We start from the raw sequence: 25723 nt of genomic DNA, 5'->3' as shown, positions 1-25723 counted from the left end.
TATTTTCTGTTGACATGTCCTGAGGTAACTGTGCAGAATGTAATTTATCACATGCACAAGGAACAAGGATCTATAGTCTTTTTGTTGTTTGGTATGTGTAATGTGACTTTTCAATGAGGAGTCTTAAAAAATGAAAAAGCTACGACTCACAAAATTACTTTTGTATTCTATAGCCAGGGCTTAATTTGAGCCGGATCCTGCCGGAACAGGATCCAGGAACTCTTTCATTTTGAAGGGTGCGTTCCGGGAACTGTCTGCCTCGATCCAGTAACTTTCAAGCCTACTAATTATAAGTTATGAAGAAATCTGTATGCACTTCTGCACTTAAACACTTATAAAACACATGTAAATAATTTAAAAGTAATTTATATATACAAATTGGCTTGTTATTTTAACATTTGTGTGCCTAAGCGTTTTGTGATCCGGTGACATTGTGATTTTGTTTTGCGATCCGGTGACATTGTTGGCCTCTGACCCCTTGTCTCATGCCGCTGTTTGCGTTCTGGCATCGTTTGATTTTCAAAGTAAGCACTGTGTATAGCTAATACTGTAAGTGTAATGGCACAGTATTAACTTAACTCATTCTAACTGTCAATAAAAGCTTGTTACTCATATGATTGCAATTATATTTCTGTATGTGCTAAAAACAATTGACAAACACATATAAAAACCAGAGGGCAGCAGATCATGTGAAAATATAATAATTGTGTCATGCTCAAAAGTTTTGGCCATGAGTGTAGACCAGGATAATGACACTACAGAATTTCTTCACAGAGCCTCAGCCATGGGAGTCAAGAGCACACCACCTGAAACAAAATTCAAGACAAAATTAGTCCCACCTGTATATTTACAAAGTACGGTGATAAAGCTATTGAATCAGTTTCTTTAACACCCCCCCCCCCCATCAGACTCCACCATGTCAAGAGTAGAGGTGCATTTTTCTCGCCACAGACATTCAGAGCCCAGTGCAAAATCATCACAGGAGGAAACCTTCAGACTCCAGATTCAAGACTTAGTCAATCACGTACCTCATCCCCAGGATGCATGGACGATGTCCCCTGAAAGAGAAAACAATTGTCTTAGATTAACAGTCATGGCCTTTTATTCTGAATTCGTCTTATGCTTGTTTCCCGTGTTAGACATCTGTGACCACTGAATTCTGTAACCAGAGACCACCATGCATGTGTCGTCAAGAAATAAGGTAGGGTCAAATCCTGTTAACTGCACATGGGTACTCAATCGTTGATTGTAGTTTATAAGGAAATTAAAGCTCATTTCAAAATGAATTATTTATTTAGTGTGTATTTCTTGATTAAGATATGTGCTTGTATATACTTAGATATTTGTTAATGACATATTTGGCATTCTTAGCGAGGAGCAAAGTAAATTTTTCATTGTATCTAAGGAAACCTGTTCCCTCTGTGCATATGACAAACTCTGAATTTGAAAAGATTAGGTAGGCCTAAATGACGTTTTCACACATGCAGACAATTATGTTTTACGTTGCATGAAAAAAATCTGTTGATTCTAAAGCTTTTGGTTAAACGTCAGCTTATTCATTTCTTATTTTCTACTAACAAATGCCTAGGGTGGTTCGTACGATTGATAAACATTTCTTTTCTGACGAGAAGCAGCACTATCCAGAACACTTGAACAGAAGTTGATGGTCACCAATTAAGGTTAAGGATGCCCTCGCCGGAATACCGAAAGGGTTCGCCCTGAAATACCCTCTGACACATAGTGGTCACTACAGTGGACAGCTATTTAAACGTCATTTTCTCCTAAATATAAAGGTTTCTATGGTGAAATTGCGTATCAGCATGTAGAATGCTCTCTGCTGCCACCCTCCATTTAGGTGTATTCAGTGGTTAGTTGTTGTAACTACAAGTAAATCTCCTCTGAATCCAAGATGGCCGACAGACAGCCACACGTGTTCAACACTGCTGGAATATCCTGTCAATCCTTCTATTCTAGGAGACCCATAGAGGTAAAAAAAAATATGGTGACATACAGGAGTATCTAAGTAACAATATTATTCTTTTAGTTTTGAAAAAAATATTTTAAATAAGTAGGAAATTGTGATTAACCATGTGTCCACTGAAGTGGACGTCATGCATTACTAGGTATATTTCCAACATAAGTCATGTAGATGATTCATCTTTCAATTATGACTATTTTGGTTGCAATTCAGTTTATTTTGGGTATACCTACAAGTTAGTTTTTAAAAATATAAATTTTTGTCAAGATTAGTTGTTTGTTAGTGAAATTATAATTTTGTCATTTTTAGACCACAAGTGCAGAAAAAAATAGGGAAACCTATAGAATAGTGCAGGAAATTCCCTCCGACTCCAGTGATGAGTGTAGTGACAACAGCGATGATGAGTGGCTGCCAGAGAACACCAGAGATGAGGATGAGGGACAAGATGATGAGGGACAGGATACAGAGAGACAGGATGATGAGGGACAGGATGCAGAGAGACAGGATGATGAGGGACAGGATGCAGAGGGACAGGATGCAGAGGGACAGGATGCAGAGAGACAGGATGCAGAGAGACAGGATGCAGAGAGACAGGATGATGAGGGACAGGATGATGAGGGACAGGATGCAGAGGGACAGGATGCAGAGAGACAGGATGCAGAGAGACAGGATGATGAGGGACAGGATGATGAGGGACAGGATGCAGAGGGACAGGATGCAGAGGGACAGGATGCAGAGAGACAGGATGCAGAGAGACAGGATGCAGAGAGACAGGATGCAGAGGGACAGGATGCAGAGAGACAGGATGCAGAGAGACAGGATGCAGAGAGACAGGATGATGAGGGACAGGATGCAGAGAGACAGGATGCAGAGAGACAGGATGATGAGGGACAGGATGATGAGGGACAGGATGCAGAGGGACAGGATGCAGAGGGACAGGATGCAGAGAGACAGGATGCAGAGAGACAGGATGCAGAGAGACAGGATGATGATGGAGGTCAGCGTGATGAGGGAGCTGTGGGAAATGTCCAGAGAAATCTTCGCAAAGTACCTGCCGGCACTCAAACCCGCAAATATGTCTGGAAACTCAAAGACATCGACTATGATAGAGATGTGCTCCCTTTTCAAGGAGTATGGAGAGTGAATGTTGAGGGAAGAGAACACGGAAAACGAAATACATCTGCATGCAGTGTGATGTGGCACTGTGCCCTGGATGCTTTGCCAATTTTCATGTAGCTTAGGACAGTTGCCTATAATAATAGTTTTAGAGACATTTTGAAACATTCATTTATGTTACATGTAGCTTTATAGTGTTTTTTCTTATTTAGCTCTAAACAGTAAGGCTATAGAATGTTAAAGAATGTTAACAATGCTCATGAATTTATGATCAAATTAAATTTTATTCATTTTTCCATTACGTTTTTACAGTTGTATGTTGAGTGCTTAAGTGCATGTAGTCCACTGTAGTGGACATTTCTGTAACTTCCTGAAAAAATGAAATTTTTGGAAAAACTTTTATATTTGATTTTTTCATGCCCTATAAAGTATAAAAACACATTTAAAAAAAATCTTGACTCAGTATTTCATAATGCATGCATCAGAGTCTCTGCCATGTCATTAGTAGAGACGCACTTTTGTCACAATGTACTTTTGGAGCCCAGTGCAAAACATCACGAGAAACTTTATTGGTATATGCACAGTAAAGAAACGTGTTGCTCTGTACAACGAAATAGTAATCAAGGATAAAATAAGCATGCAACATTATGATAAGTATTCATAAATGGAAATGTAAACGAAACAGAAATATAAACTGCTAAGAAGTTTATGTACATACAGTCATTGTGCAGTAGCGAGCTACATTGCTTGTTGTCAGACTGGTATGAAAACCCAATAGACTCAGCACACTTACAAATTGTCTAAACACACTTGGCACTGCCACATAATCTCCTTTCTGCATTTGCCACATGTGAACCTTTTACAAAAACCACAACGCTTAGTGGCACGGTTACTCTTGCAGCCACACTTAACCTGGCACAATGCCCTTTTCCCTGTGTCAGGTGTGGGTTGTTGCTGCTGAAACTCTACCTTGGACACCTCCTTGGCTTCCATATGAGACTGTGCAAGTTCTGTTGCAAGCTTCACCAAGAACTCGGACCGTCTCTCTTTTACCCCAGTGCATGCTTGAAAAAGCACATGTGCATTCAGGCATGAAATGTCAATCATGTTATAAAACACAGCGACTGGCCAACGCCGTGTTCCTGAACGTACACTGTACTTTCGCACCATCTGGTCCATGACATCCACACCACATTTTAGGCTGTTGTAGTCTGTGATTGTGTTTGGCTTTTTTTTTTGGGTGTCTCCAATCTCCACCGTACTGTGCATGCTACTGAGGATGCAGACAGTCTTTTTCCGTCTGGGCGCGTAAACGGTCAGCGTGGCACCAGAGGTTGAAAACACCTGTGTACTAAATTCCTCACGGCCCAAATTCTTTTTGACAGAGTCTGGAAGCTCACGACGAATCTTGTTTACTGTGCCAAGGAGGGTGGTCTTCCGGCCCAGCAACTGCCTTGCTAGTGACAGTGAGGTGAAAAAATTGTCTGTGGTAACAGTTCTTCCTTGGTCCATAAATGGTTCCATAAGCTTCATCACCACATTTTCCGATAGTCTTTCCCCCACGGGACGACTGGAGTCTTTGCCAAGATATGGGATGATGTTGCATACATACTTGGATTTCAGGTCACATGCCACCCAGAACTTTATCCCAAACTTGTCGGGTTTTGTTGCAATGTACTGAAGAAAAGAGCAACGGGTCTTAGTTGGAAAAAGTTGCTCATCTATGGTGATATGCCTTCCTGGGTTGTAACAAGTGATGCAATTGGCAGCGAAAGACCCCCAAACATTAGAGATTGCAGCAAACCGGTCAGTTGCAGCTCGTTCACTGCGTGTGTACTTGTCGTCAAAGTGAAGGTGCTGCATGATGTCCTGGAAGCGGTTTCGCGACATAATCTTGGTGATTAAGGGCACTCCCAGTGTTGTAGACCATGAGTCATGCACCGCTGGAAGGCGCACAACACCTCGCAGGATGAGGATTGCAATGAACGCCTTTAGCTCAGCGAGGGACATGAACCAGTTTTCTTGCTGTGTCTGGCGTGCATGCTGGACAGTCCACCCCTGTATGATCCGAAGCATTTCAATAGAAACGAAACAGAGGAAACTCTGTAAGCGACTCGATTCTTTCCGTAGGGCAAACGCAGTTGGCTCTCCATTCGTGGTATTGCATTTACTTGGGCTTGGATGCACTCCATCATGTCTTCCGATCTGTTCTTCATGCCACACTGTGCCGTCTTTTGCAGTCTCTGTCAGCCGCCCGTGTGTCTCCACGCGACCCCTCTTTACTGGTGATGAAGTCTCCTCATCTACAGGACCATATGTTTGAGATTTGATTAGTGAAAGGTTGAAATAATGTGAAATTGACAAACATAATATTTGAAACATAGCCGGCGATTGGCGGGTTCACACACAAATAGGCATTCTGGCCTTAATGGGGGGGGGGGGGGGGGGGGGGTGTGTGTGCATAAATAAATTAATGTGCACAAAAAGATTCAATTGAGGCACTAAAGGCCCAAAACGATCAAAATGTGTATTGGGAAATTGAGTCAGATCAAAGAACTAAATCACATGCTGAGATCAGCAGTGTGTGTGTGTGTGTATGGGGTCTTATGTATGTACTATTCAGTCAGTTCCAGTATTTGGCCAGTAAATGGAGCCCATGTAATACCATACTGATATTACAGTAATGAAATAAGACATTTTAGTGAAATAAAAGGTTCATTTCTGGTCAAGCAGTGCACCTTTTGTTATGAGATCTAATTGCAAAGTTATTTATCTCATTGATCTGACTCATACAAGACCCTTTATTTGTCTGTATTCTGCATAACAGCATTGCAGCATGAGTTTTTATGATTTCTTAGGTTTTTGGACAATGTAGCGACAGGCCAATTTGAACCAAACTTGGCATACCTGAAGGACCTCAGTCTATAAAAGGCTTTGAAATTGGGAGTTGATCAACATGTTTATATGAATTATAGCAATATAGGTCATATATGGCCTCAATGATATAATGGGAAAATGGACCCACCTGAAAATAAAAAAAATCCAACAATTTTTAAAAATAGTTTACCTACAGTGTCTACAGATTATGCCCATGCCACTCTTGCCATCATTGGATCAAATTCCTAGGACTAGTTCGAAAAGTGCTATTTTCAAACAATTGATGAATGTGACAAAACTACGCCTTTTTTAATAGGACTTGTAATAGCAAAGTTGTCAGGTGGACTGCAAGGAATCAAAAGAATCAAGTTTCATTTTCCTAAGCAAAGATTTGGAAAAGTTATGCATGATTCACAAATAGTGCCACCTAGTGGCCAAATGTTTCAAAACTGCACAGTGTGACAGTCCTGAGACGTGTGTGAACCCTAAATTGCAAAAATAGGTTTCCCCACACTACGTGTGTGAACCCCAATTATAATTCCAAAACATCTCAAGTATGACACCTTGGAAGTAATGTAGGATTGTTTTCACACAGCAATACGTGGCATATATATATATATATTTTTTTTATAGTTTATCTTTTGAAAAAATGTCAATAGGTAAAGATATTTCTACATAAATTTATACAATAAACCCTCAACTACTTGAAATAGAATAATATTAGAGTAATTTTAACTTATCCAGATGGTACTTTTTGCAGTGTCTCTTCCAAAAACACAACAGCCATAACTGACAAACAAAAATAGGAAATCTTACCAGAAGAGATTTCAGTCACTAATCGGATCAAGAGTTATTTCTCCTCCATCAGAGTCACAAGGGTCGACATGGTTGAGGACCACGTCCAAAGCCTGTTGTGTTCTGCAAACCTTTGCCATCTTTGCTTCTAAGTCAACAGAGTAAGTGAAATATAGCAACATGGATTTTTATCCACATGTAGGTGGTTACATTCATAATAGTCATAATCGTTCACACTACCACCCATCACACCCATCCCTGTTCACCGTTACCTGGTACCGGCATATTTCGATCTAATGGCTGCAACATTATATTTATATATTGTAATATTGTAATATAGTACTATAGTGAGAAACCTTTATTCTATTTTATTTCACTATTTCTTCTCCATCCGAGTCAATGGATCAACACAGTTCACACAATCACCCATCCCCCCCGTTTAGCATTACCTAGTAGTGGCTGCATGTACATAAAGGATGGCTTTTATTAGACCTTTATTCTATTTTATTTCACTTAGCATGTAGCCAGATATTTATTAAAGTCTATGCACTTTATTAACAAGTTTCCTATGTCTGCAGTCATCTCTCTCCATTATTAAACTGACAACAACATTATTTGAACTATAATTCTAAAACATCTCAAGTCTGCCTCCTTTGTACTAATTTTGGATTGTTCTCACTGCAAAAGGAGACATGCTGATTGGTCAAAAATAGCTAAAGTTCTGATTTTTTCTTAAAGGGTTTTTTTTCTTCTCCATCTGAGTCAATGTATCAACACAGTTCACACAATCACCCATCCCCCCGTTTAGCATTACCAAGTAGTGGCTGCATGTACATAACAAAGGATGGCCTAAACATTTGGCCTGCGGGCCGGAGTTTGGACACCTCTGCATTAGGCCATCACGTCCATTAGTGCAGTTTTCATTAGCCTGCAGCAAATTCTGAAAATACTATTGAATATGGCCTGCATAAGGAGCATGAGCTCAACTCTGCCTGGCCTAATGGGATGCAAATGACCCCAGCACTGCCATTTGGCACTCTCTGCTAGAAGGAGTCGTATGAAAATGCTGGTAGTTGCAGTGTTAAAAGATTACAGTACCTTTAACAGTCACTACTACGACAAATTAACAGAATTGTTGTGCATTTGTCAACGTACCAGAGGTGTCACACGTCGAAAAGGCTCTGACAATACGGCTTTTAGCAACGGCAAACATCAACTACGGAATAGAATAGAAAAACCGGTAACGTCTAAACAAATGCTTACCAATTGCTGCAGCGCTTCAACAGCTACTTGCAAGGAGCCCCTTTCCTGCTCAGAAGAAAGATTGAAATGTGGCCAAGGGAGGTTCCGGCGAAATGGCGGACAGGGTGCACGTGTTTTTCTGAGTTCTGTTTTCTTCGTCCCAATTTATAATTTTGTACCATCCAACCTTTTCATCACCTTCCCAAAATAGCTTTTTACTTAATTGCACAGCATAATGAGTAAGAAAAACGTTACTTCGGATCGCCGAAAAGACGCTATCGACTTTCACGATTATTCTGCGAGGATGGAGGTTTCGTCTGAGAGCACTAAACGAAAGGACGCGCTTTCACCGTGTAAAAATCCATCAGCTGCAAAGAAACTGGACACTGGTGGTTCTGAGATTCAAGACACGCTATTAACTCTGGTGGACTCTATTTCCAAACTTTCTGATAAAGTTGACTCTCTCGGCTCACAGATGCAACAGCAGGCGGCTATGCTAGCTAGCATTGCTAAGTCTGTGGAATTTAATGCAGCCGAGATCAAGGACTGTAAAGCTCGGCAGCAGGTGACGGACCACGAAGTGTCCATTCTTAAAGACGACAACCGACAGCTGGTGCAACGAGTGCTGGAGATGGAAAGATGTTAACCTTGTAAACCCTGTAAAGCTGCTTTGCGTCAACTTGAGTTGTTAAAAGCGCTATACAAATAAACTTTGATTGATTGAAAGATATAAACGCCGGTGGAACCTCAGGATCAAGGGAGTGAAAGAAAAAGAGGGTGAAAGAACACGAGAGCTGATTGCTGACCTGCTGGTGAAGATTTGTCCTGAGTGGTCTCCCAACATTGACTTTATCATCGACACAGTTCACCGTCTCGGTCGGCGGGAGGAGAACAGAGTGAGGCAAGTTATTGTGCAGTTTACACAGAGAACACACCGCGACATGCTGTGGAGGAAGACCAAGGAGTGTGCGGTCTGCAGGGAGCTTGGCGTCCGTTTCACCGAAGATCTTTGTCCGGCTGACCGGGAGACGCGTGCGGCGCTATGGCCGAAAATTCAGCAAGCGAGAGCAGAAGGTAAACAAGCTTATTACCGCGGTGGAGATGAATTCATCAACGGGCGAAAAATCACCAGTTGAACAGGGTTCGGCAGAGTATGCAATTATTCAAAGGACTTAAAGTTGTGTACTTTAAATAAGACGTCCGGTTGGATGGTTTACATTGTAAATGTTAATAAGGACGGTTTACGTTTGAGCTACTGACACTTTTTGGTATTTTTCTAAAACGTTGCACTAATTAGTAGTTACTGGGCAACATTGTGTTATGTCTTCTTTTTCTTGTTTATCTGTTAATGCTAGGGGCTTAAGGAACAATATTAAAAGAAAATCTGTTTTTTTGTTCTGTAAAGGCGGTAAGAACAATTTTAATTTTTTGCAAGAAACACATTCAACAGCTGTGGACGAAAGGTTTTGGATTAATCAGTGGGGTGATGATATTCTGTTTGATCATGGCTCATCTGCATCTGCTGGTGTGGCTATTCTTTTTCACAACTCGCCAGGTAAAGTGATCAAATCTAGCTCCAGTGGTAACGGTCACTGGCTTTCGTGTGTTATAGATATTGATGGTCAATACTATACTTTAATTAATGTATATGGGTTTAACAGTGCTGCGTTAAACAGAAAGCTTATGTCAGAAATCTCTGATATGATTCAGGAGCTTAATTTTTCTTTTCCAAATGCAAAGCTGATTGTTGGGGGTGACTTTAATATGGTTTTTGATGAACACTTGGACAGATACCCATCAAAATTTCAAGACAGTTTTTTTAACCCCATCCTCATTAACTTTTGCTCTGTCCACAATTTGCTGGATCCATGGCGCAGCAAATATCCCAACACCTTAGAATACTCGTGGTTTAAACCGAATAGCATAATTAAATCCAGGATAGACTATTGGTTGATTTCACCGTTCATGACTAATGCTGTTTATGATTGTTCCATCTCAGCTGCACCTCTTACTGATCACGCTGCCGTAAGGTTGGTCTTTAAACCATCTAGTGACTTCCCTAGAAACAAAGGATACTGGAAATTTAACTCCAGTTTACTAAAATCACAAAGTTTCTGTGACCACATCAAAACTTTAGTCTCAGAAGTAATGAACAATAAGTCCATACCATCTTATAATTCTAAATGGGAATTTTTGAAATACAAAATCCGTCAATACTTTATTGAATATGGTAAATATCAAAATAAAGCTTCCATAATTACAGAGCAAAAAATTAACCTCCTCTGCAATAAGGCAATTCTTTCTGATAATGATAAAAAGAGTTTACAATCACTGTCAATTAAACTGGATGACATTTATATAAGGAAAGCTGAAGGGGCTTATGTAAGATCCAGGGCTAAATGGATAGAGGAGGGTGAAAGAAGTTCTGCCTATTTTTGTCGTTTAGAAAAAGGGAGACAGAAAAATAACTCTATTAAAGCTTTATTGATAAATGGACAGATTGTAGTAAACCCTTCTGAGATCACGAAAGAAATTCGCTCCTTTTACTCCAACTTGTACTCCTCATTAGAGGTCTGCGCGGGACTGCTTTTTTAATCCCGCTCCCGCTTGTTTTAGACCCGCTCCTGCCCGCTCCCGCCAAAAAATCACTTGTTTTAACCCCGCTCCCGCCCACCACATACACATTTCTGTCGCCCCCGCCCGCAATCCTAATATGAATTGAATTAATTAGATTTAGTACTTGAAATTTTCTTATGTATTTATTAAAACAGCAATATAGCGATTGATCGCGCTGTCCCATTTCTTATCACAGTCCAAACACATCCCGTTAGGTGACGTACACCAACACTTTCTGACATGTATCACAACAAGCCGATTTCCATCTCCATTAATTACAATGGAATATGACTTCCATACATCAGACTTTCCTGTAGTTGGCTTAATTGTGGTGTAATCGCCTGTTTTAATAGAATTTTCCACAGCTGAAACTGGTTGACCGTCTACAGCAGGGGTCGGCAACCTATGGCACGCGTGCCACCATTGGCACACCGAGGCATAGTCACTGGCACGCGACACGCTGGACCAGCATCAGCAAAAATATATATTTTAATATAAATTATTATATTAATGGATTATACTTTCGCGAGTGACCGTAGCGCGCGATTCCGCACGCACACCTCGCGCGAACGGCGGAGGCGTTTAAACTTGGCGATCGATCGCGATATAATACTTTTTGTGTCAATTTACACCTCCCCCCCTCCTCGGTCAACAATTTAAACTCGCCGCCATAGTGGCACACTCATTGACTGGACATGTTAAAGTTGGCACTCCATGTCTCAAAGGTTGCCGACCCCTGGTCTACAGTCTCTGCCATTTCTGTATCAAAATGACAAAATGACGCACACTTCATGTTCACGTGATCAGTTGCTTAGCCAATATTTTGAATTAGTTTATTGCTTACTTACTGAATGATTAGTTGTTTTCGTCCTGTTCCTTATGCATGGAAATCATTGCGTTGTTATTATTATAATTTTCTAGACTATTAATTTGCGGATTTTTCTACATGTATATGCGGTCCCGCTCCCGCATCGCCTGGACTAATTCAACTCCCGCTCCCGCCAATAACAATTAAATTCTGTCCCGCGCCGCAAGATATTCTGTCGGGTCCCGCGGGATTACCGCGGGAGTGCAGACCTCTACTCCTCATCCTATTCTGATAATGATCTTAAATCATTCTTTGATTCAATAAATCATCTGATTCCCCGTATTGATAGTGATTTCTCTCAGCTGTGTTATGCAGATGTTACTATGAGTGAATTGGACACGGCAGTAGGACGTCTTTCTTTAAACAAATCGCCTGGATGTGATGGCCTTACGGCCGACTTTTACAAACATTTTTGGGATATTCTGAGAGAACCGTTTTATTTAATGACGACAGAAGCAGTAAATGATCTGTCCTTCCCAGCTTCTATGAAGCAAGGGGTTATAACACTTATTCTCAAAGTTGGTAAGGACCACACTATTTTAGATAATTTAAGACCCATCACTTTGCTTAATACTGATTATAAAATCATTACTTCGTTATTTGCAAATAGATTGAAAACTAATATGCACCAAATTATCAGTGAGACACAATCTGGTTTTATGAAGGGAAGATCTATACATAATAATATTCGTCTTATACAGGACCTCATTGATTATAACCATCTTATTAAAGATGATGGTTTTATTCTTTACCTGGATTTTTACAAGGCCTTTGATTCTGTAGAGCATCCGTTTATTTTTCATAGCTTAAAATCTTTTGGTTTTGGAATTCGCTTTCAGAATATCATTAAATGTTTATATGAGAACACAACTTCATCAGTTTCACTGCCGAGAGGAACCTCTCCTCCATTCTCTATAGAACGTGGAATTAAACATGGATGTCCCATTTCTCCTTTACTTTTTATAATGGCCACAGAGATGCTCTCTATCTGTATAAAGAACTCCAATATTGCTCCTCTTAATATGTTAGGTAGACCTCTTATCATTAGTCAATTTGCAGACGACACCACTATTTTCATGAAGGATATAAATGAGACTCCAAAAATTTTTCAAATTATTAGTATGTTCTCGAAAGCGTCAGGCCTTAAATTAAATCTGAATAAATGTGAAATGATGTCAGTTCATCCCACTGACTTAGAAGAAGTACATAATATCCCAGTTAGGAAATCGGTTAAATATTTGGGTATAGTGATATCTAAGGATCCTGATGAGAGTGAAAGACAGAATATATGGAAGCTGATTGAGAGATGTCAATCCAGACTCAATTTGTGGTTGTTGAGGGACATTAGTGTGTTTGGCAGAGCTTTTCTAGTTAAATTGGAATCAATATCTAGGTGTATTTATCCATCATACTCATTAGCCATTCCAAACAAAGCTGTTAAAAAAATCAATCAGATTAATTATGACTTTATATGGAAGAAAAAGGTACACTACATCAAAAAAACAGATATGACTAAAGATTATGAGGATGGGGGTCTACAAACTATAGACTTTGATTTTATGAACGGAACTCTTAAATTAAATTGGTTAAAATTATGCCTTAATTCTAACAACTTGTGGTTTCACATTCCCCAAAGTCTGTTCAAAACAATGGGAGGGATTGATTTTCTCCTAAGCTGTGACTTCAGTGTTCAACGTCTTCCTGTGAAACTTTCAAATTTTCACCAGCAGGTGCTGTTATATAGGAAACTTATATACAGTCATAACTTCACTCGACATAATTCACCAATCTGGAATAATCGCGACATCACAGTAAAGAAAAAATCATTGTTTAATGAGGACTGGATGGAAAAGGGTATCTGGTCGGTGTTGCACTTAGTCGATAGTAATGGCTGTCTGTTGTCCTACAATGCTCTATGTCAGCAATATAATTTAAAGTCAAACCCAAAAATATTTAAGTCCATTGTGAATGCCATTCCTAAATCTGTTTTATGTCTAATTGTTGGAGCTCTCACTTATTCACCCATTGTCCCCAGTTTACCACAATTATTGATTGCAAACTGTTCTTTTAAGGACTCTAAACTTTCCAATAAGGTAATCCAGCACACATTTGATAGCATCTTGTACCCCACTCTGCCATATAGGAACTCTATTCTTCAAATTTACACAATACAATCTATCCAAAAGTTGCGTACCAGATACAGTGAGTCCAAGAAGTATTTGATCCCTTGCTGATTTTCTTCGTTGGCCCACTAATAAAGACATGATCATTCTATACTTTTAATGGTAGATGTATTCTTACATGGAGAGACAGAATATCAAGACAAAAATCCAGAATATAATTTTAAAGAATATATTTTAATTAATTTGTATTTCAATGAGGAAAATAAGTATTTGATCCCTCTTGCCAAACACACTCAATACTTAGTGGCAAAGCCTTTGTTTGCAAGCACAGCGGTGAGACGTTTGTTGTAGTTAACCACAAGTTTAGCACACACACCAGGGGGAATTTTGGCCCACTCTTCTTTGCAGATCCTCTCTAAATCATGAAGGTTGGTGGGCTGTCGCTTGGCAACTCTGACCTTCAGCTCCCTCCATAGATTTTCGATCGGATTGAGGTCTGGCGACTGGCTGGGCCACTCCATGACCTTAATGTGATGTTTCTTGAGCCAATCCTTTGTTGCCTTTGCTGTATGTTTAGGGTCGTTATCATGTTGGAAGACCCAACCACGGCCCATTTTCAGATCCCTGGCAGAGGGGAGGAGGTTGTCCCTCAGGATTGTGCGGTACATGGCTCCATCCATCTTCCCAGTGATGCGGTGTAGTAGCTCTGTACCCTTGGCAGAGAAACACCCCCAAAACATTATGCTTCCACCTCCATGCTTGACGGTGGGCACAGTGTTCTTGGGGTCATAGGCAGCATTTTTCTTCCTCCACACATGGCGGGTGGAGTTGAGGCCAAAAAGTTCAATTTTGGTCTCGTCTGACCACAAAACCTTCTCCCAATAACTCGGTTCATCTTTCAAATGATCATTGGCATACTTGAGGCGCGCCTCCACATGTGTTCTCTTCAGCAGGGGTACCTTTCGGGCACTGCAGGATGTGAATCCATTGTTGCGCAAAGTGTTGCCAATTGTTTCATTGCAAACTGTGGTCCCAGCTGCCTTCAGGTCATTTGCTAACTCCTGCCGAGTGGTTGCAGGACGATTTCTGACCGTTCTCAGCATCATTGCCACCCCACGAGGCGAAATCCTCTTTGGAGCACCGGGCCGAGGTCTGTTGATTGTCATGTTATACTCTTTAAACTTTCTGATAATTGCACCAGTAGTTGTTACTTTCACATCCAACACCTTATTAATCTTTTTGTAGCCCATTCCAGCTTTGTGAAGGTCAACAATTCTGACTCTGAGGTCCTGTGACAGCTTTTTGGTTTTACCCATGTTGGAGACTTGAAATCTGTGTGATCTGTCTGATTCTGTGGACAGGTGTTTTTCACACAAGGGATTAGTGAGAACAGGTGGCTTCAGGTCAGGTAACAAGTTGATTGGGAGTGTCTAACTGGTCTGTAAAAGCCAGAACGGCTAATGAATACTAAGGGATCAAATACTTATTTCACTCCATGAAATACAAATCAATTAATATATATTCCTTAGATTTATTTTCTGGATTTTCTTTTTAATATTCTGTCTCTCCATGTAAGAATACATCTACCATTAAAAGTATAGAATGATCATGTCTTTATTAGTGGGCCAACGAAGAAAATCAGCAAGGGATCAAATACTTCTTGGACTCACTGTATCTCAACTATCCAATTGCTCCTAAAGCCAAAGAAGTCCACTTTAAAACTTTAAATGGAATCTATCCCTCCAGTGATTTTATTAAGCATCGGTTTGGGATTGAAACCAACAATTGTGTTTTTTGTGATGGCACCGAAACAACTGAGCATTTATTTTTTCACTGCTTGTTTGTTCAAACACTGTGGTCTGATATTTTTACTTGGTTATCTTTTAAAATACTTTCTCTCAAACGGTTTTCAGTTGATGACATAATTTATGGAATGTGCATAGACAACTATAAGGATGATTTTCTTGTTAATAATATCATCATCCTGGGACAATTCTTCATACATAAATCAAAATATCTTAAAGTCAAGCCTCACTTTTGTCATTTCCACAATTACTTCAGTCTCCACTGCAAAACTGTTTGTTTGCTGCATGGTCGTTATGCCCGCTTTTTCTGTTCTTTAATAGAAGATTATAATTTAGAATAATTTAGCCCCTGTTTTTCCTTTTTTTTTTTTTTTCTCTGTGTGCACCTATCCATTTTTCTTTCTTGGTGGAATTGTAATGTCTTTGCGCCTTATTGTTTGTAAACTGCATCTATGTATGTTCACTTTTTGTTCAATAAAAAAAAAAAAAAAGAAAGATTGAAATGTGGCCAACACAGGCCAAGATGGTGGTTTCCTGATGAGGCGCCTATTCAAAACATCAACGAGTGTATCAAAATAAGAGTTCACTGTCACGTCTTCGTGTGTGAATTTTTTTTCAGAGTGGGGTAGTTTGTATGGTTGTTATTAGTTTTTTGGTTCGCAGTGAAAGCGATCTTCTTCATTAATTTAAAAACATCGTTGCCAACCATAGGCACTTCAGATGTTTGCTTATCATTCAGTTGTAGGCACTGATTGAACTTAAAGTTTGTTTGTTTTTGTTTCTGTTGCATGTTTTATGTGTTGTAGTGTGATCACTGTTTTCAGAGTGTTTGTATATCTTACCTTGTAGGGACTTCTGCAAGTAAGGGCCTGAATAAATGGCATGTAGACATTTGTAATTAAACATTACATGCATCATACAAGTGATTCAAATAAAACAAGTATATATTATATACATATAATATATACATATACAAATGATATATACAATATAATATATATTATATACATATATACAAGGCAAGGTAAAGTTTTTGCAGATGTTGGATGGGAGGACTCGGCAGTTTGGAAGGGTAAGTCCAGTGTGGATTAATACATATTTAGGTGTTCTTTAGGACTTTTAATTTTAACTTAATAAATTGTAACCTTGCTAATTGGGAAGATACATGGAGACATGTTCCAGAGAAGCTTCATGGAGTACTCATTGTGCAAATTTCAGTGTGACAAAACTTCACATGCTTCACTCTGCTTGTACCCCGAACATGACTGCCGTTTGTGCAGATGGCAACAGAAAACTCTATAGGTTTTGACAGTCAGCAGGGTAAAACTGCTTAATGCATAATAAATGTATGTAAAATGTATGCAACTGTAGGTATCGGGGGTGGACTGGCATACATTACTACCGGGGATTTCCCCGGTGGGCCAAGGGGAAGTATTGTTTCCATTCTAATGGGAGGTAAAAGTTAATATGCTTTACAAAACCCCTTAACCTGTTCTTTGACCATCATGTGTGTTTATTTTTTCAGGTGAGGGAATGTGGGATTTACTGTTGAGGTTCAAAGATACCTGACTGACCCAATAGTTCCACGGTTTATCTCCACCTCTATCAGCTTGCACTGGAATTTTTATGTACACCAGTCTCCTCAGTGCTGTGTGAGGCTTGAAAAATTGTGTCCCAGCACAGTGGAACAAATCCTCTTTTTGAATAAAAACTGAAAACAAAGATGCTAATGTCCACAATCACTAAAATCAATAATAAATCAAACTTGTTTTTCCACAAGCACTTTTGTTATTTTTACATCCATACATAAACATTCACGATATACGTATACATATTAAAAAATGTGATTAATTTTAAAAAGTGTAAAAATAAGAACCCAAACCAGCTAGATATATAAGAAACAACAAATCACAACAAACAGATTTCCTTTATTGACTTATTGACAAAACATGAAAAACTTTAATGAAACAATATGGAGTTAAAGGCTAAAAATGAATAAATAAAAGACGCTGCTTTCACTGTCCACCAGATGGCGATAATGTCCACTGCTTCATGAAGTGAACCTTTTTCCGGTACAATGGCCTAGGTGCACGTACCACTTCCTCGTTGGTGTCAGGATGGTACCATATTTCCGGTTGGTATGCGGAAGTGTCGATGTCATGGCCGAGTCTAAATTCACAAGGTGCCTGTTGGAGTTCCCGAAATTTACCGTCAACGATGTGCGTCGTATTGTCAGAGCATCAAGTACAACGACACAGAGTCAACTTGAAAAGGGTTTCAAGTTCTACGTTTCATCCTACCTCTGCAATTTTGAAGGTAAGTGGCTGACGCTAGTTAGCTAGCTAGCCTGAGGTGGCAGTCTAATGAAGTGATGTTGTTTTTAGTAACGAACCGACCTGTCCTAGTACTAGAAATGCCTTTTAAAAACATGTTTGTATTTCTGATGGAAGTATCAGGCAAAAGTAAGGCTAACGAGATAACAGTGAGGGCTCACTGCTACAGATCTATGAAGAAAACAGATACGCCACACCAGCTGAGAGTAGGACTGGCTAAAATGACACGAGTTCTGTTCAGTGTCACGTTCAAAGTTCTGTTGAACAAGTTCAAAAGTTAGTTCAACACAAGTTCAATCTTTTATCCTTGCTCTTACTTCACGTAAGCTGTGATAACCATAGGCATTGGTTTTCAAAGCTTACAATGGTAGCCAAATGCAGAGTAGCTGAGTGGGAATCATTAGCAGTCTATATTGCCTATAGTAAACAAATGGGAGTTTATTTTACAGTTCGAGCTATTGTTATCTACCTCTATGACTCAAAAGCAGAATATAGTCCACCTCAGCTATTCTTCAAACTGCATTTTCTAAAATCTTTCAATCTGTCTTTCAAATCTTTCATCTTAACTTCTTTATTAACATATGGCTGCAACACTTACACCTATTAACATATTCTGATAACACTCTTCAAGAAGCAGTTGAAGTAAAACCTGCACTGTTCTGTTGTTGGTGGTGGAAACAACAAAATAATATAAATATAAGTAGGCCTGTTTCACTCCTATGTGTAAGCATTTCATCTGGAGTAAAAATGAAGTTTAAATCTGAACTAGTAGATTGAACCATGCACAACACTGTAGAATAGAAAGACAGTATAGCCAAGTGTTTTAAGAGTGATGCAAAACAGCACAAACGTTACATGAGACAATAGACAAGTGACATTCACCACTAACAACATGATGGGACAGATATTGCGCCTATTGACATTGCTGAAGTCTTCTTTTCAAGATATTAAATATTGCCTCTTGTGTATTTCAGATGACATTACGTGATTCAATGCCAGTTGTGCTCATTAACAGCAACTGCTCTTGTGTTGCTGGTTGCGGAATCTGCAAACACTTGGTTGCATTGCTTTTCCAGACTGCTCATTATTCTGAATCTGGCATGTCTGTCGATCCCTCCTGTCCTTTCATGCACACAGACAGAACAGAAGTGGCATAAACCACCAACAATGGTTTGTCTTATTTCATTATTTAATGTTAGTTTATGTATCACAGTCACTTTACTAACACCATCTTTTAAATTAATAGGCGGTGAAGCCTGGACCCGTGGATGCCATGGTTGTCCTAAAGCCAAAACCAGGTGCTACTACAGCCAGTGGAGTTAGGTATGTAGTACCAAATTTAATAGGCAGATTACAGTGTGTGGTAAAAAAAAAATGCTTTTGATCATCTGATAAGACCCTGTTCTTTTCAAAATTAAATTTAGCCTCGTTGTACTTCAGATGACATGTGATTCACAATCAGTTGTGCTGGGGAACAGATTACAATGTGTAAAAATAAATGGTATTCACTCTTCTTTTATTTCAGAAGTACACTTTTCAAGGGCTACAGCGGTGAGCTCCCACACCCGGCCACCCTCAATCCTGGACCAGTCTACGCTGGAATTTAAGCAGATTCTCTTCCACTCATCTGCACAATGAACATCTCGCCTGACAAGCCACTTGTGGACTCCATCTTTGGGAAGGTACAAGTTGGCAGTGTACTGTCCTATCAACAACCACCACCTCCATCTGACAGTGTTGTCATACATGAGGATGCACCCCCATTCCCGAGTCTGCCACTAGAATGTTACCGTCTAAGCCCACCTGAATATTCATTTGTGCCAACACACCAAGAACAGCTACACCTAAGCTCACTTTCTGTGGCCTTGTCACAGTCACACCTTATTGAGGAGGCAACAAGATCCCAAAGTGCAACACCTGAGTGGCATTCACTTAGGAGAGAAAGAGTGACTGCCTCACATTTCAGAGAGGTGAGCCACGTTAGAGGTCCAGGTGCTGCAGAAAGGATAATCCGAGGGACACGACAAACGGCACACGTGAAGAGGGGACTTGAAATGGAAACAGGGGCCTTAAAGGACTGTGCAGTTCTGAAAAACTTGAACTTGACCAAGTGTGGGCTAGTGATTCATCCAGATGCCTCTTGGCTGGGTGCATCACCTGATGGACTTGTATATGACACACTTGAGCGTCCATCATTTGGGCTTGTTGAAATTAAGTGCCCAAATGCACAAAGCTATGTAGACTGCAAATTCCTCAAAGTGGCACAAGGCCTACACAAAATGAAGGAGAGCCATTGTTATTATTGGCAAATCCAGTTCCAGTTATTGATTACTGGTGTGCAGTGGTGTGATTTAGTTATCTGTGCCCATGATGATATCTTTGTGCAGCGAGTTTACAGAGATAGCAGTGTATTAGAAGAGGTGAAAAGGAGGTGTGACATGTTTTTCTTTAACACTTACATGCCAAAATACCTCTCTATGCCCAAGCAATAGAAAATCATAATGAACTCATGAACAATTAAAACAATTTCAATTTATTCTGTCAATTGTATTACTATTGTATTCATTTCATTTTTTACAAATACAGTAAAAGTTAAGAAATACATAATGTTGTATTGTGTTGTCAATTTTACATATAAAAGTGAAAGCATTTTATACAATTAATCATATTGCACTGTACCTTAACATTGCAGCCAATATTTACAGACTAGTATGACCTAAAGCAGGGGTCGGAAACCTTTCTGACTCGGAGCCACAAAAGCAAAATAATTGGAAATTTATTTCAGTGACGATGACATGTCACTCAAGCGAACCGAAACTAAATACCGGACATTTGTGAAATTCCACCTGAACTTTTTTTTAAGTCTCAAAAATAATATACGTTAATTAAACACTCATTAATTCTATTCAAAAGCTGAGCTGCATGCGGCTCCAGAGCGGCGGGTTGCCGACCCCTGACCTTAAACGGATCATTGTAAGGTTAGAGAAATAAATAAATAAATAAATCACCGTAATTCACATTACATCATCTGTCTAATTCTGGATTGAGATTAGCCATTGTTTGCCCAGGCTTTTACCAAGGGGCCATTTTGATAATTCACCAAAAGACAGGCAACAGTAAAAATTTGGTTTATGCTCCCTGTGATTGAAAGGGGGATCACTGTGCTGAATATTTTATGTTCTTTGACTCTGTGAATCACACGCTCAACATGGACTCTCAGTCTTGCAATGGACTGTGACGTTCTGATCTCTGACCTAGACAGTTGAGCTCTCTTTGACAGAAACGTGGCTATGTGGACTTTGCATGGAACGCAGTCTTCAACAAGGAAACCCTTGTCCACCGTGATGGCCATAGATGGGTCAAGGAGGGCCACAATGCCAGACTGCTTTAAGATCTCTTTATCACTGATAGCACCTTGATAAAGAGAAGACACAAAGGTCACTGCGCCATGAGGGGCTATCCCAATCAACCCTTTGAATGTATAGTGTGATTTATAAGTGGAAAACACTTCACTCTAGAGGAGAAGGGAATTTGGAGTTTGACATCTCAGTTCTGTGCAATCTAAAATTATTTGAGTGTCAGCGTAGTCCTGAAACACATCTGGGAGGTGAGTTTTCAGTGTCCACATCTAACCAAATAGAAACAGCTCCCAATACAGTATAAAGGAAGTTGGCCCAGGTGTTAATAATACAACTAACAGTTGACCGATGTATTCTAAATCTGTGGGCCAAATCCTTTCGCATCAGTCCCAATGACAGGTAGTACATGAAGAGAAAAATCTCATCAATTGCTTGAAGAACCTGGGGAAAAAATACATTATCCTATTGTCATATTACATTATGACTATCAAAACTTCTTTTGATGTAAAGATTAAATTGAAAATGATGACATAACATGCTTTGTATGGACAACAGGAAAACATTTACCGTTGCACTGGCAGAGTGAGGGACCTGATCAGTCTTCTCAACAGTCCGTGCGCTTGTAACCCGTATGATGTTGTGGGTGGCTGGCTCTATTTGCTTCCAAAAGCCCATCAGGTGGGCATGGATTGCAAATCTGTGGAATATAAAAGTTATATATAAAGTTATATAATGGCTAATTCATTCACAATGTATTTCAGACACCAGAGAAGGCCCATCCGTATACTGTGTCCTGCCATATTTTTTATTTACCTGGTAAAGAATCGTATGTCGTCATCAGAGGCAGAAAACCGCTCCAAACAGAACTTGCTGCTGACAGTTAAGTCTTCGATTTGTTTTCGGAGCCTTGGTATCTCCTCGCGTAGCTCTTCATTTTCATTGAGGGAGAGATCAAGAGCAGCAGGCTCATTACTGACGCAGTAGTCATGTTCATGACACGGTAAGGGGTCATCATCATCATGGTCAGTCTGCATCTCTGTTAGATCAGTGTTGGGTGGACGCTCTGTTCTTTCCCATACTCCAGGTCGTGGAGTTGGAATAGTATAGTTATTCCATTGAAATAGCACAGGAAAAGCTCCAGGTCGCCGTCGTCGTCGTCCAGCAGGAGTGGGAGGTTCGAGCAGATCAGCAGCGATAAAATGTCGCGAACACACTCGGGAAGTACTCGTGACGATAAAATGATCTCTCCTGATCTTAACCACCCATTGTTTCTGCAGTTCTGAGTCCTTTGGAAAGGTGTGGAAGCTCAGGTAGGAATTACACCTTGTCGATGCTGTGCACAATGGCACACAGCAGTGGTGGTTGGACCTGCTGTCTGTACGTTGTTGAAATTATACTTTTTTTTGTTTACCTGTCATGTTTAGGACACGTAAACGGACAGGAGATGAAGGAAACTTCCAAGTAATTAACAGTAAATATTAGTGATGTTACCCTTGAACCTGAAGCTTCAAAGCTTGTGTCACAAAAGCAACACCCACTGCTTCGAACCACTGTATCGATGCTTGATTCGTTCCACAATGCTTCGTTTCGGCACACAATCACGTGACTGCTTCAGGCACTGATTCAAAAGAGCAAATCTTCGCGGGCACTTCGAGGGTCGTTCGAGGATTGGGAGAAAGCATAGCAACAGCGAGAGAGAGAGACAGAGACAGCGAGAGAGAGAGAGAAATTAGCGAGTAGAATGGAACCATTGCCAAAAATAGGCCGTTCTGAAGTCTGGAAACACTTCGAAATTTTGCCATCAAATAAGGTTATTAAAAAAATTATAAGAATAAAGACAATTACCTTATTAAAAGCAATTAATGACACTTTGTAAGTCTGTTAGATAATGGGCTGTGCACCAATTATGAATTATATTTTAAATGTATAAAATCCGTCATTATTCTGTGTGTAGTGTTTCATGTCATCAAATCACTAAAACATTTTTGTTTTGGATACTAAGATATGCACCATTATCAAATGTTCTCTTTCATAATTTTATAAAGAAAAGGCAGTCATGGCCTGGTGGTTAAGGAACGGTCTTGTGACCGGAAGGTCATGGGTTCGATCCCCAGACCTGAGAAAGGCCCTTAACCCTCAATTGCTCACTTGTACAAAAAATGAGGTAAAAATGTAAGTCGCTCTGGATAAGGGTGTCTGCCAAATGCCCTAAATGTAATGTAAGATCACTGTGTGATTTTTATTATTCAGCCATCAGTCCTTTTTCTCAGCATTCTGCTCAACCCAGCAGTTAGATTTGGAAAACATGCACAACAAACAATGTAGTTTTATCAGTTGTCTTTATTGAAACAACAAATGTCAAAATTTTAATGCATTTAAACAGTTTATGCTGTAAAAAACAGTTCTCTTGTCTTCAAACCACAAGATACATGAAGTACTTCATGGTTTTGGCCACCAGATGGCGGTACTGTGCACTGTGTCATGAAACTTCGAGTAATGAACCTTTTTTCAACTCATTTCGGAGGAAAGCTTCAGTGCTTCACAAAGCTTCGGTTTGCCATCACTAGTAAATATGCTCGTTACAAGACTGGTGAGGTGAATAGCTAGCACAGTGTACGCTTTCAATGGCTACCGGATGTCAACAACCATCCTAACCTTTTAGCGGAAATTACGTCACTTAACAGCGTGCACATAGGCCATTGGATAGAAAGCTTCAGTGCTTCAGAAAGCTTCGAATTTCAATCACTAGTTATTTGTGTTAAATTGACATCCTAAACATTGCAATCAAATCAACAATACTTTAAGGTATAGTAAAATATAGTAACTAGATAACTTGTTGATCATGTGTTACCTGAGCAACAGTGAGTGCGTCACGGCGTCGTCATCATACGGGTATTTGTCCATTTTCAGTCGTTTTATGTCAGCGCGTGCATTTCACGTTTCAGGTACACAAACGTGTAACTGACACGGCACGCCGGGTGGACTAACGTGTGTATTACACGCTAGGCCGTGATACTGGGTTGACAATTAAAGAATTAAATAATAAAAGGTTTTGTTAAATAATTTTTAATATTGGGGCTCATTTATTTTTTTGTAAAAAACAAACAAACAAACAAAACAGTACAACTTAGTTAAGGTATCCAGTTGAATAGAACAGGTGCTGCAAGCCACAGGTCTGTGATACTATCCCATGAGCAATGCACTCATGGATCATCATCACTTTTATTTAAATAATGCCTGCCCCAATTATGTTGTAGGTCTTACCAAATCTTTATTGCTTCGGGGATGCTGTCAGGGAAATGGCTGGCATGCACCCATCTGGCCACTAGGTGTCCTCATTCCTTGAAAACTAGTGGTCTCCATGGATACTCCTCACACTCACCTGTGTTCCATCAACCTCGTCACCACACTATATAACGCTTCCAGCGACCTACGTTTGAAGTACTGCCAGCTCTTCCCTGTCTGCATACCCAGCTGTTTGTTCTGTCTCTCTGGATTTTGACTACCAGCCTGGCTTGTTTTTTGTTGATACACGGCACAGTATAACGTTGCATCAGTATTTACTGGTGTGACCCCTGCCTGCCTCGTGTACTGCTCTAATCTCAATCAAACTGCACACACATCCTAACTGTGTCTGTTTCCTCCCACAGTCTAAAACATGGAGGTTAGGTAAATTGGCTTTCCCTGGAAAACTAGTCTCTAGTCTCTCTAGAAAACACATGTCTCTTCATGTCCAATGAAAAAACAGTTGTTCAGACCTCCAGGGGGGCTGAGATTTCCATAATATGTTGTGTACAACTGGCTGCCACTTCTCGCCAGTGTGTGAGAATAGTCATGTGCAATTGTACCCGTGTAAAAATTGTAGTTACCTTGAAAAGGCACGATATAAACTCAACATTTATAGAGACACATTCATTCTTGGACATGAAGCAACACTTCATTCAATTGAACATTCATTTGTTCATGGAAATGCATGTGGTGAGGCATAGGGAAAACTCTACATTAAGCTAGCACAAACAAACCTAAACTGAGGGTCCCTCCACAGCGGACGTGCCGATGCCGACTCCTACCTGAGGCCCACACTGGAGGGATTTCTCGGCCTAGAAATAGAACTATAAATATGAAGTGATTAGCACGCTTTGTCTTGCTAATGATATGTAGCACGTTGGAAGCATTGAGACCCCTTCCACAGAAAGCTGGTACAATAATGAAAATACCCAACATGAAGGCTGCAAGGCAAGCTCATCTGTATAGCACTTTTCACACAGTAGAACAATGATGTATTACAATCGATTCTGTAATTTGATATCGTAATACCTAACCAGGCTGTGTTTTTGAAGCTCATGTGGAAAGAAATTCAAAACAGCATGAGCCATATAGCGAGTGTAAGAAGCAAAGTAGTGATACCATATCTGTCATGGAAATGCATCAATAAAGTTAATGAGAAATGTGAGAAAATGAGAATGAATACTGATTTCTTGGAGGAAGACCACTGAGTAGGTTACAATAAAACTACCAAAACTACTAATTGCCACAACACAAAGTAGTTTGAATAGAACAGCTGGGCAACAAACAGACCTGTGTTTTAGCACTGCAAAATGAGTAATTCAT

General features: G+C 39.9%; 1 protein-coding gene, 1 long non-coding RNA gene and 1 other non-coding gene across 5 annotated transcripts in view; 2 read left to right on the top strand and 1 right to left on the bottom strand.

Moving 5' to 3' along the window:
- The window catches only part of LOC143485361 (uncharacterized), a 207038-nt gene that overhangs the window by 111767 nt on the left and 69548 nt on the right, over positions 1-25723 (top strand). The gene's annotated exons all lie outside the window — the stretch shown is intronic.
- Positions 898-988, bottom strand: LOC143485525 (small nucleolar RNA SNORD88). Its single transcript, XR_013122899.1, has one exon. It is a non-coding gene; the product is annotated as a small nucleolar RNA SNORD88 (small nucleolar RNA).
- Positions 17511-20062, top strand: LOC143485418 (uncharacterized). Of its 3 annotated transcripts, none has more exons than XR_013122877.1 (4): positions 17511-17736; positions 18830-18923; positions 19000-19076; positions 19279-20062. It is a non-coding gene; the product is annotated as an uncharacterized LOC143485418 (long non-coding RNA). The 3 variants fall into 3 exon arrangements; XR_013122876.1 differs by lacking the exon at positions 17511-17736 and adding an exon at positions 17979-18029; XR_013122875.1 differs by lacking the exon at positions 17511-17736 and having other exon boundaries at positions 18752-18923.

The sequence above is a fragment of the Brachyhypopomus gauderio genome, unplaced genomic scaffold (genome assembly GCF_052324685.1).
Source record: "Brachyhypopomus gauderio isolate BG-103 unplaced genomic scaffold, BGAUD_0.2 sc34, whole genome shotgun sequence".
Classification (NCBI taxonomy): Eukaryota; Metazoa; Chordata; class Actinopteri; order Gymnotiformes; family Hypopomidae; genus Brachyhypopomus; species Brachyhypopomus gauderio.
This window is presented reverse-complemented; position numbering and strand designations above follow the sequence as displayed.